The sequence below is a fragment of the Myxine glutinosa genome, chromosome 1, assembly GCF_964187855.1.
Source record: "Myxine glutinosa chromosome 1, kmMyxGlut1.1, whole genome shotgun sequence".
Taxonomy (NCBI): Eukaryota; Metazoa; Chordata; class Myxini; order Myxiniformes; family Myxinidae; genus Myxine; species Myxine glutinosa.
The window spans coordinates 199,711,497-199,724,061 of record NC_136261.1 but is presented as its reverse complement, the minus strand read 5'-3'; the positions used below and the strand labels follow the sequence as shown (position 1 = coordinate 199,724,061).

Sequence of the window (12,565 nt, the reverse complement as noted above, 5' to 3'; positions counted from 1 at the left end):
ACCTCATCTGATCTCCTTCTCACCTCATCTGATCTCCTTCTTAACTCATCCGATCTCCTTCTCACCTCATCTGCTGAAGCAGTCCATCACAGCCGCCTTTATTACCTTCGCAAAAGCGGAAGGTTATGTTTTGATCGCTGTGTATTTATTTGTATGTCTGTGTGTGTGTATGTTAATCGCATAACTCAAAAAGTATTCAACCGAATTGCATGAAATTTGGTGGGATGATTGGTTATTATACGGGACACATTTGATTAGATTTTGGGAAACAGATTTGCTCAAATTCTGACTATTTTTAACTCGATCGTATTTCACTCAAAGTTATGAGCGACTGAAGAAGAAGATGTCCATCCAGGACGTCATCACTATAACGCGATCTCCCGCGATCATTTCAACCTCAAAAAAAATTATAATTGCAGATTTGACAATAGATGAGGCATATTAACAAACGAATGAAACAGATTTGCTCAAATTCTGACTATTTTTAACTCGATCGTATTTCACTCAAAGTTATGCGCGACTGAAGAAGAAGATGTCCATCCAGGACGTCATCACTATAACGCAATCTCCCGCGATCATTTCAACCTCAAAAAAAATTATAATTGCAGATTTGTCAAGAGATGAGGCATATTAACAAACGAATGAAACAGATTTGCTCAAATTCTGACTATTTTTAACTCGATCGTATTTCACTCAAAGTTATGAGCGACTGAAGAAGAGGATGTCCATCCAAGACGTCATCACTATTACGCGATCTCCCGCAATCATTTCAACCTCAAATGAAATTCAAATTGCAGATTTGTCAATCGGGGAGGCATATTAACAGACGAATGAAACAGATTTGCTCAAATTCTGATTTTTAAAAATCGATCGCATTTCACATAAAGTTTCACATCGCATACACTCCCATGCCAAGTACAGAACAGTAGCTGCGGCGAAGGTATGCGCTCTACCGAGTGCCCGGATTCTAGTTGTCCGTTGTTGTAAAGCCGCCGGCTCCAATGACACGCCTACCGGTCGGCTCACCTCGGCGCTGGTTGGCCGGCAAGGGCTCGCTGGCTCCACCTCTGATGATGAGTTCACGTGCCACACCTTGTTCTTGTGGTTCCGCCCCCTTTTTGCTCGGCTTGAGACCGCGTGCGTAATGGCAGCTTGGTGCCAGCAAACAGCCCAATGCAAACGGCAGCGAACGCTATCCTGCTGTTACTGCACTTTTGAAGAGCGGGAGCGATGGTTGGGGAAATTCAAAGGGGCCTATATTATTTGATTAATGCAACGCAGATTCAACTATTGGGAACAGATCCTTAACTGAAACACATAATAATGAAATAACTACAGAGAGGTTCTATGGTTCTCTATGTGTTGTACATGGACTAACTAGGGTGTGATCTTTAATAAAGCCAATTAATGGGGATATTTACAGGGGATCATTTATAATGGAAACATTTACCAAAATTTACTAGTGAAGGTTCTAAAAACCGTAACAATATATATATATATATATATATATATATATATATATATATATATATATATACAGTGGTACCTCGGCTTACGAGTTTAATCCGTTCCGTGACGGAGCTCGTAAGCCAAATCGCTCGTAAGTCAAAGCAAATTTTCCCATTCAAATGCATTGAAATGCTATTAATCCGTTCCAGCCTCAAAAAAAAAACACCAATTTTTTTTGTTAGGTGCTTTTAAATAACAAAAATGTACTTTATAAATAACAAATAATGTATAAACAAGCACGACCTCGGATATACTGTACATAATACAAGAGAATGTAAAGAAATAAACTGGTTTTATTAAGCAGAGGAGAAGAGCATGCCAGGTGAGGTGTGCGTGTTGTCGACTTGGCGAGGCAGTACGATCGTACTCCTTCTACGATATGTACGATTTTGAAGCAGAAGGAGTCCATAAAGGCTATAACGCCAGCCAAGGGCGTTACGATTATTTCAAAGCTCCGGACCTCTATCCATGAAGATATGGAGAAGTTGTTGTTTGTGTGGTTGAAGGAGAAGCAGCTCGCAGGAGATACCGTGACCGAGAGCATCATGTGTTTGAAAAGATTGAAACTCGGATATCGAGCACGGACCACGAGGTGTTTTTTCTTTTTTCTTAATCTCGGTTTCAGTGAACTTTTGCTCTGTGCTCACGTGTACTGTACCTGTACCTGTAATGGTACGTCAGAGGATGGCACCTGTTGTCATCATATTAAGTGCAAGATGTTCTGCATCGTAAGTTGGTACACCGTGGTCTTTCGGCGGTGTTTAAGCCGGCCGTCTTGGCTTCTGTCACCATTGGCATTGAGTCTTTCGATGTAGGTAGGTCGTTGTGTGCCGGTGCCTTGGCCGAATTCCTTCATTGCTGCATTGTTAGCTCACCTGGTTTTTTATACCACATCTTTGGTTATCGGACCAGCGAATGACGTCATCTCCTCCAAAGTATGGCTTATTCTCACTTGTCTTGGACGATCTTCTACTTCTAGCCTTCCACCGTGCATTTGGTGTCCACTGTACTTACTGTACAGTGCCTGGTAAAATTGATGTAATGGGTTTTTGACCGTCAACGCCATGAACCGTCATGAACCGTCATGAACCGTCAACCGCCATGAACCGCCATGAACCGTCAACGCCATGAACCGCTAACACTCAAAAGCCCATTTATCGCGCCTTATAAAGCAAAACGCAAACCGAAAGCCATGCCTCTCAAGCGAGGCGTGCTTCCGTGGTCACGTGATCCACAGGTGTAGCTCATTATACCCGCACGCGCGACACGCTTTGGCGGTCACGTGACCAGCCACTCTGGAGGCGGGGATCCCCGCCGATGACGTCACCGGCTGGAGCAAGGAGATTCCTCGCTCATGTATTTCGACGATTGCGTGTTTTATATCCAAGCAGAGATGCTTTCACGGCAAGATAACCGCGTGACCGGAACCGGAAGCCACAACCGGAAAATTCAAAAAAATAAATTTTTTGAGCTCGTACATCGGATCTCGGCTCGTATCCCAAAGCAACAAACCGCCCGAGCGACGGCTCGTATCCCGAAAAACTCGTACGTTGGGGCACTCGTAAGCCGAGGTACCACTGTATATATATAGTCATGTGACTCCCTCAGTTAACACCAGGAGAGTCACGGATGGCCAATAGCGAGCTTTTAACTCCAAAGGCGATTATCAAATGCGGATTTTACTATACTAGCAACGGTACCCACCCTATGGGCGGGGCTTCAATTGGGAGGCCCAAATGAAAAGGCAAAATATCAGAAATTGAAGGCTTTTTTTATTTTAAACGATTCATATAAACATCGGTTGAATCATATCACACACAAATCATCAAAATCTAAATTCTAAACAGTACATGGCGCCCATTTTGAAAAAAGATTGAATTCTGCAAAACGGAAGCGGCTGCTACACGTCTTTCTCAGTCGCACGTTTATGTGTGAAGAGTGCGCGCCGAATCTGTAACATGGAAGCGGCCGCTACACCTGTTTCTCAGTCGCTTTGCACACGCTGCCATGTTACTTCGGAGCCGCATGTTTATATAGGAAGAGTTCGTCAGGGTCCATCTACTCTCTCCTGGTACGTAGAATAAACAGTATTTGTGGAATTTCAACAAAAGCCACATCACTGTTCATATCGGTAAATATTATTCCATTGTGTTTGGAAAAACTGGAAAATTGGAAAACTTTGAAAAATTGGAAAAACAATATAGCCTATTTTAATCCCAAGGGTCCCAGGAATACCCAACCAAAATATCGTTGCGATCGGTTGAGCCGTTTTTACGGTACCTTCGAACGGACGGATGGACATTTGGTGAATTATAGTAAGCTATGTGCAGGAGGAAAAAAGAAGAAGAAGAAGAGGAATCTGAAGAGCTTACCTGTGGTCCCGCCGTAATCCTCAAACCTGCGGAAAATAAACTCGCACAAACCGGATTTAAAATGTACAAAAATAAAAAGGTTTATTTTACGGAATGCCGATAACAAGAAAAACGCGATAGTAAAACTAAATTCCCTATATGGAGCGCTCCCTCACCAGACTTATAAACACAGACGAAGGGAAAATAAAATAAAAATGTATGGTTTAATTGTGCACTTATCGCTGATCAGCTCATAGGGTCACGTCAGGAATCGTCAAGACCGTGTGCGCAGTCCGGACCCAGTGGTGTTATTGGCAGGAAGAAGGCCGCAGTCTGCTCGCTCACGCCCTCCTCGGCCTCAACGGACGTCTCGCTCACCCCGGCCTCGTCACGCTGCAGCGCTCGTACACTCGGAGAACCGCAATTCCCGGGCTGCGGGCTCTTCCCGTTGCCTCTGCACATCTCCTGGTGGCGTCTTCGACATCGTGGTCCAAGCACCAGAGCACGAGGGAGAAGAACAAGGGACAAGAGAGACGAAGACAAGAGAGAAGGCAAGGAGCAGAGGGCAAGAAAGGAGGGCAAGAGAGAAAATGTCAGTACGAGACTTATTTTAACTTTGGGTCGTGACGTCATCAGCGCTTCTCCACCAATCAGCCTGCAGGCCACCACTGCCTGCCCAGCTCTCCACCAGTCAGCGTGCCGCTTCTTGCTCACCCTTCTCTCTGCCAATCAGTCAGTGCCTTCTTGCTTTGCCCTTCTCTCTGCCAATCAGAAGCCCTGGCCAATCATGGCTCGTCGGGGCGTGTCTTCACGGATCTTTCGTCCTATGCGTCCTTTCCAGTCGGGTTAATCAGCCCAAGTGCGTTAATGGGCAATTCTAACCAGGTGCCAAAAGGGACAAAGGAAATAAATCACTGAGGTTTGACGAACAAGGGAATTAACATAATCCCTATACCTAGTTAACATGCCCCATTCCTGGTAATGGGGACAAATATACACCTTAATCCCGACATCCGGGCTAAACAGGTCCTCTACTTATTACATGGTGGTGGTTCTTCTTCTTCACAACAGTCGGAGCATGATACCTACACAACTCTACCTGGTCTAAAGTATCTCTACCCCGCCGACATAACAATCTATATATGTATATAATAGTGAGGTACCCACACAACGCACAGATGGGTGGCCAGGTGCAGACAGACAACGAGGAAACGACAAATGCTAAAACATCAACCAATAAATTCCTGTGACACCTTCGGTCTAACGTCAGGCATGGACAGCCGGTTCGTGGATGAGTTGGGCAAAACACTTACTGCAGCTGAATGTTTCTACACGCGGTCAATGGTGAAACTGAAAATGGCGAATCCGCAAATGTCACAGGTGGAAACCCTCACATCATTTCCTTTAACTCAATCTTTCTAAATTTTCATTCCAAACAACATAATTCCAATCACAAATTAATACTACACCATTAATATAACAAAATACTATGTTACAAACACTCGTGAGGTAAACTAATATCGACACCATTCTGACTTTATAACCAATACAGAAAATGTGCCAGCGAGAAAGGGCAATTCTGAAATACTTCATATGGATAGAAAAATCTAAATCATAATTGTATTGAGAAATTCATGAAACCTCCCACCCACCTTAGGAATGGATAAAAACGGCGTCGTTTTGGAGGAAACTCAAAATCGCAATTGTATCGAGATATTATCAAACCAGCAAATGTTTCTGCCGAACCCGTGATTGTGCTTACATCCGGATAGGGAGCAATTTCATACGATGGAACCTCAAAATTATAATTGTATTTATAAATTCATGCAACCTCCCCACCCACCTTTCGACACCCAATGGGACCCCAAAACGTTCCACAGCAGGTTTGGTGGGGTTAGCCTCAAAACTGAGGGTGTAGTTCGGGGATGGACAGACGGAGACTCTTGTTTTATAATATTGTCCAGATATTCCCATCTGTAAAACTGTGTCCTAACAGTGCTATAATAAGGCAATCTATTATGGTGTCCATAATAAATAAATGCTGTTCTATGTCTGATTCTGATTACTTCGTCTGGAAGGCTGAAGGCAGAAGCCGATGTGCAGGACTGATACATGAAATGCAGACTTGCATATTTTTTGCTATTTTTAAAGAGAATCTTTCTCAAGATTAGTGAGTTCAGTGTGATCGATGCTACCTGTCATTGATTCTTCTCTCCTTTGACTTATTAATCCCATATTATATCCTGAGGCATTCCTGCTTCATCTCACCTGTTTGTTCCATTCCATAACATTTCTCTGAAAGGATCACAGGGACCTGATTCCATTCCTCACACTAGAAACAAGAATTGAAATGCTTCCTGTGAATGTGAGTCACACTGATTTAGTGGGATGTAAAGGTCAGCATTTCAAGCAGCCGAGCATACCTTCATTTCCTTCAGCACCAAGCGCTATCGGTCGTGACTTTCCCCATGAGAACTGCAGCTTGGTGGAAAATCCTGCATTTTCAACAGTTGGAGTTTTGTCTTGCTGATGAGGACACGTTTTAACTTAAACCGTACTGTTATTGACCTGTATTTATGCAATCTTTTGCAAATCCACGTGACAATTGCACACATGCTTACTTTTCTTGGCTAGTGCTTCATACGACTGCTCATGAAGAATTCTCTCCCTTTATGAAACTGCACTGTACAGATTTATCTCAATATAGAAAGAAAGATTATAACAAAAACAGGGATACCACAATTTTCTATTTTACAATTACCAGGAAAAAGACAACACAGCACCAACAAACGCAGTAATTGTTGAAGAATACCAACTCAGATAGACATTTAAAATAATGGATACCCTTTGTTGGGAAGAGGGACAGTGCCTCCTATTGTGCCAGATTAATTTATTCCGACGGTTTGCAGGACAAGAGTCTGGCACATGAAGAAAAGCCACGACCATGGGATATAAGGGGTAGGGGTGCTAGGAAACCTGCCAGTGGCCATTTGCGATTTCATTGAGTGTTTTCTTTAAAGTTCTAGCCTTGGTGACGTGTTCAGACTGCCATATTGACACCTTTGAATGTGAAACTTTCCTTTGCTTCTCTGATGTGAAGCCTGAACGTGTCTCATTCAATGACGGAGACCTCAATAGACAAGCTACACACCAAGTGAGATCAGTAATGCATGTCTGGTTCAATTCTGCATGTAAGGCTTGAATAGAGTCAAAATAATACTTTTGAAAATAAGCGAAGAATATTCTACATAATTTAATTTCCTATGCAATATATAAAAAGAAAGAGCAAACAGATTGCAAACCCTCGCCAGAATGTATTTTCAGTGGTTTTTAAGACTTTTGTGTTAAAACAAATGTGGCGGCCGAACCACGTGACCGATGACGTCAACATTTTTTTTTTCTCCACCAATTTATTCCTAGATTATGCTCAAGAAATTGCATCTTGATCAGATGAAGTTTTGTACCTGTCAATTATGACGTCATAATGGAGGAACCTATGACATCGTCATAAAAATATTTTATTCACCATGGAGAGTTCTTTACAATGAGCCATGTCTCAATTTTTTCTATGCAGCGCTTTCGGAAATATAGAGGTGCAAAGTTTTTCGGGTTTTCCAAGATGGCGGCCGAACCATGTGACCTATGACATCATAATTATCATTAAAAAAAATTGTAAAGGTGGAGTTGCACCTATGGTGAAACTTTCCTGTCAATTGGACCAACGGTTGCAGAGAAAATCATATTTATTCTGTGTGGACAAACACAGACAGACAGAAAAACAGATGAAAAATCGGTCAGAGACCGAGGACTTGCCGGAATGTACTTTTTTTATCGGCCATTTTGGACAAATATTGCGGCCGAACCACAGGACTGATGACATCATCATTATTTGTTTTCTAAACTAATTTATTCCTTGATGATGCTCAAGAAATTTCATCTTGATCGATGAAGTTTTGTACTTGTCGAATTATGACGTCATAATGGAGGAACCTATGACATCATCATTACCATATTTTATTCCCCATGGAGAGTTCTTTACAATGAGCCATGTCTCAATTTTTTCTATTCAGCACTTTCGGAGATATAGAGGTGCAAAGTTTTTCGGTTTTTCAAAGATGGCGGCCGAACCACGTGACCGATGACGTCATCATTTTTTTTTTCTCCACCAGTTTATGCCGACATGACGCTCAATAAATTGCATCTTGTACGGATGAAGTTTTGTACTTGTCGAATTATGACGTCATAATGGAGACACCAATGACATCATCATTAGCATATTTTATTCCCCATGGAGAGTTCTTTACAATGAGCCATGTCTCAATTTTTTCTATTCAGCACTTTCGGAGATATAGATGTGCAAAGTTTTTCGCCTTTTCCAAGATGGCGGCCGAACCACGTGACCAATGACGTCATCGTTTTTTTCCTCCAGTTTATGCCGTCATGTCGCTCAAGAAGTTGCATCTTGATTGGATGAAGTTTTGTACTTGTCGAATTATCAAATTATGACGTCATAATGGAGGCCTTGGGCCGAGAGTTAAAAATTGGGCACAGTCTATTTCAGGGCAAGACAAATATGTGTGTAAAGTTTGGCGATTCTACGTGCAACGGTGTCGACGTCATGCTGCGCACAGACAAACAGACAGACAGACAAACCAACCGATCAACATACTTGCCGGAATCTTTTCTGGCAAGTAACAAACAAACAGACTCAAATGCAATACCCTCTCCTCAAGCAAGGGTAACTAGAGACAAATGAACACTTGAGAAGTAAACTGGGCTATTCCACATCCAGAGACAAATTGAGTGAAGTGCACGAAAGTAATCAGTCAAGGTGAGTACTAACCTTTGGTGTTAATTGAAGTTTTCAACACCCTGTTTGATCCCATGTTTGTTCAATGGGAGTTGAATGAGATTCTAAATGGGAACCAAAAATCTGAACCCACTTTTCTCAAAACCGGTGCCATGTTGGATAGTCCATTTTACTTCTCAACAGCTCAAATATCGTTTTGTTTTTTTTCAGACTAAACTTTCAAACTTGTCTCCCTCCTCTAAAATCTGGTGGCGCCTGTTAAGTCTGTGTCTGGTGTATGCTCCCCTGCCATCCCTTCCCTCTCTTCAAATGGAACAGCCGACTCAGCTCATGAGAAGTCTGTATGCCTCAATTCTTGTTTGCTTCCAAATATTGTGTCCCCAACCCCTCACTCTCGATACCCATCCTTACATGTCGTACCCAAATGCTCCTGGACTCTGTCTCTTGCACCTGAGAAGATGGAGAAGTTTCTTTCAACCCTTGACTCTGACTCTGCTACTGGACCAGACGCTATCAGATCTTGTGTCCTTGAAAACCCACCCTGCTGCTCTTGAACATCCTCTCTGTGCCCTTTTCACCCTGTCATTTCACCTAGAACATCTTCCATCTGCTTGGAAATCAGCCAACATCACTGCATTACTTAGCTGCAAAAAGGTGCAAAAACTGATCCCCACAACTACAGACGTATCAGCTTACTTCCAATCATCAGCGAGCACATGGAATCCATCATCGCAGTTGATATAAAATCGTTCCTTTTCTCCAACGGGGTCATCTCAGATCATCACTTTGATTTCAAACCAGGTCACTGCACCTTGGACATGCTGTTTCTACTCACCCAATAATATATGGAGGCCCTCAATGTTAGACATGAGATCAGGGCCGTCTCTCTGGGCATATCTGGTGCTTTTGATACAGGCTGACATCCTGCCTTACTCTACAAACTCTCTGCCTATGGTCATCCAAGGCCAACTCCACACATGACTCACTGACTTCCTCTACTCTCGTAACCAACATGTGGCTTGCAACGGAATCCTTTCATCTCCTCTCCCTGTCAAGGCAGGGATCCGCCAAAGCAGTGTTCAGGGCCCAGTGCTATTCCGATCTTCACAAATTATCTATTTCACACTTTGGAAAACCCCTTTATCTATTTACTGATGATTTCACCCTCTGTCGTGACATCCCTCATCCTTCAGTCAGGCAGGCTGCAGCAACATCCCTATCTTCAGGCCTTGAAAAAAAATCACAAGCTGGTCAAACTCTTGGAATACGTCTTTCAATCCTGACAAATCTCACACTCTCACTATTTCTCTCCCAAAGGACTGTTTGGCATACCTTCCTATCTACTTTCTTCACAATCCTCTTGAGGAAGTTCAGTCATTCAAACACCTGGGTACATCAGCCATGATCTTTCTTGGACAAGCCATGTTTTAAAATTGGCCTCCAACTCCACTTGCTGGCTAGATATCCTCTGTCATACAAAGTCCCTCCTTGGCACACCTGAACTCCTAGCCACTTCCAAGGCTTTTATCTGCAGCTTGATGGAGTGCTGTTCTCCACTCTGGGCTGGCTCCCCTGCCTCAAATCTTACTCAGCTTTACGCCATGGAAAACAAGTCCTTCAAGATTATTGGAATCTCCCGTGATGAAGCTGGGTCTGTGGGTCTTTCACTTCGCCATCGCAGAGAGGTCAGTGGTCTCCCTGTCTTCTACCCCCTCCTTTCTGTTCTCACATCCTCTGCTCTTTTCGTGCTTTGTCTCCCACAGGTTTCTGCAGGGCACACAGACCACCATCGACCACCTTCTGGTGAAACTACCTAAATCCAGGTTCACTGCTCACCATCCTCTGCTGCCCCCCAATCTTCTCCACACCTCATTGTCCAAATCTCCCTCTATCTTGGCCTTCAACTCTTCTGTTGGTGTTTCCCCCATCTCTCTCTCTCTCGCTCTCTCTCTACTGTTCCTTTTGTCCTGTTACATCCTGATCTGTTCAGTTTACTCGCTCTTCCACAAGCCTCACATATGTATACCAAATTATTTTTTATTAGATGTTAAAAAAAACCAACAAGATAAGAATAAGGATCGGACATGATGGACCAAATGGCTAACTATACTATAAGAGAGACATTTGTCTGTATATGGGCCTAAACCTTTGTAGCGATGCGAAAGTTAATATTAAATGATTCCAAACCCCATTCCTTCGTGAGGAATAGGGAGTTAAGCTTAGTAAGGGAGGAGTTTTAGGCCCCCACAAAAATAGAAAAAGCAAGGTTTCATTACTTCAAAATATATAATTCCAGCAATCTCTGTGTGTGTGTGTGTGTGTGTGTGTCTGTCTGTATGCGACCGCTGTTTCTCGACAACTACCGGTCCGATATACTTGAAACTTGCCAGGTATATTGCTGGGGACCCGAGGATGTGCCTTTTCAAGGTTTGAAATTAATCGGACAAGTGGTTCCCAAGGTATGGTCACCGTACTCGCAAGCCGTTCGCTTTGGCTTTGCGAATGGACCAAACCATTTCATGTAAATAGAGGGGGGGGGATTGGCCTATACACAGCCTCTCTGGATGTTAACTTTGCCAAAAAAGAAAATAAAAACAACCGTTAGTTTAATTGGTCTATTATAGTTCTATTAAAGATGATAGGTTAATAATTTAATATTGAGAATTTGTGCTTCCCAAGTTATGGTCTCTCACATTCGCCTATATTTTCTTGCTCCGTATTCTGTGGTCGTTTCTGACACGTGGTGTCAAAATTTTTTTTTGTTGTTGTTGTTGTTGTTCTCTTCTCTTTTCTTTGTTTTCCCTTGCGAAAAGATAAAATACGTTTACGATAATTGAATAATTGGCCATTAAAACTAAATTGCGAATAATCGTAATTCTGGCACGTGGTTTCAAAACTTTTTTCCTTTTGCACGCACGTACGGGCAAGCACGTACGGGCACGCACGTACGGGCACGCACGTACGGGCACGCCCTAGTTACTTCAAAATGCCAACAGTTTTATTGAGAATGAATACTACAAGTCAGGAGACGACAATGGTTCACGAGCGAGCGGTATTCAATGACAAAGGTCAAAACCGACATTGAAAATATATAAATAGGAATGTATTATCTGTTATGAGACTAGTTAGCTACACAATACCTAAAATTCGGTTCGATTCCGACGACTTTGAAAATTTGACCTTTGTGACCTTGAAATGTCAAAACGAAGGTTACTGACCTTGAAATGAGATAGAAAATAATGTATAATCAGTTATGAGGTTAGTTAGCTACACAATACCGAAAATTCGGTTCGATTCCGACAACTTTGAAAATTTGACCTTTGTGACCTTGAAATGTAAAAACGAAGGTTACTGACCTTGAAATGAGATAGAAAATAATGTATAATCAGTTATGAGGTTAGTTAGCTACACAATACCGAAAATTCGGTTCGATTCCGACAACTTTGAAAATTTGACCTTTGTGACCTTGAAATGTAAAAACGAAGGTTACTGACCTTGAAATGAGATAGGAAATAATGTATAATCAGTTATGAGGTTAGTTAGCTACACAATACCGAAAATTCGGTTCGATTCCGACAACTTTGAAAATTTGACCTTTGTGACCTTCAAAGGTCAAAGGTCGAAGATTCTGAAATTAGTTGGAAAACTTGTATTTCATGATGTATGTGATAATACAAGATCATGTACTACATTTCACCCTATCAGGAAGCGAACAATGTAATAAAACCATCAAAAATCGACTTTTCTAAATTTTGTGACCTTGTGACCTTGACCTTGGGGCGGAAGTGAAAAATCGAACTCCGTGGGGCTAGACACGTGACATTGGCCTAACCAAATACCGAAACCCCTGTCAGATTCCACCAACTCCCTCGGAGAAGATGTAGCTTGAACTCGA

General features: G+C 42.5%; 1 protein-coding gene across 2 annotated transcripts in view; it reads left to right on the top strand.

Moving 5' to 3' along the window:
- Positions 1 to 12,565, top strand: part of LOC137417601 (receptor tyrosine-protein kinase erbB-4-like) — a 249,597-nt gene that overhangs the window by 154,221 nt on the left and 82,811 nt on the right. The gene's annotated exons all lie outside the window — the stretch shown is intronic.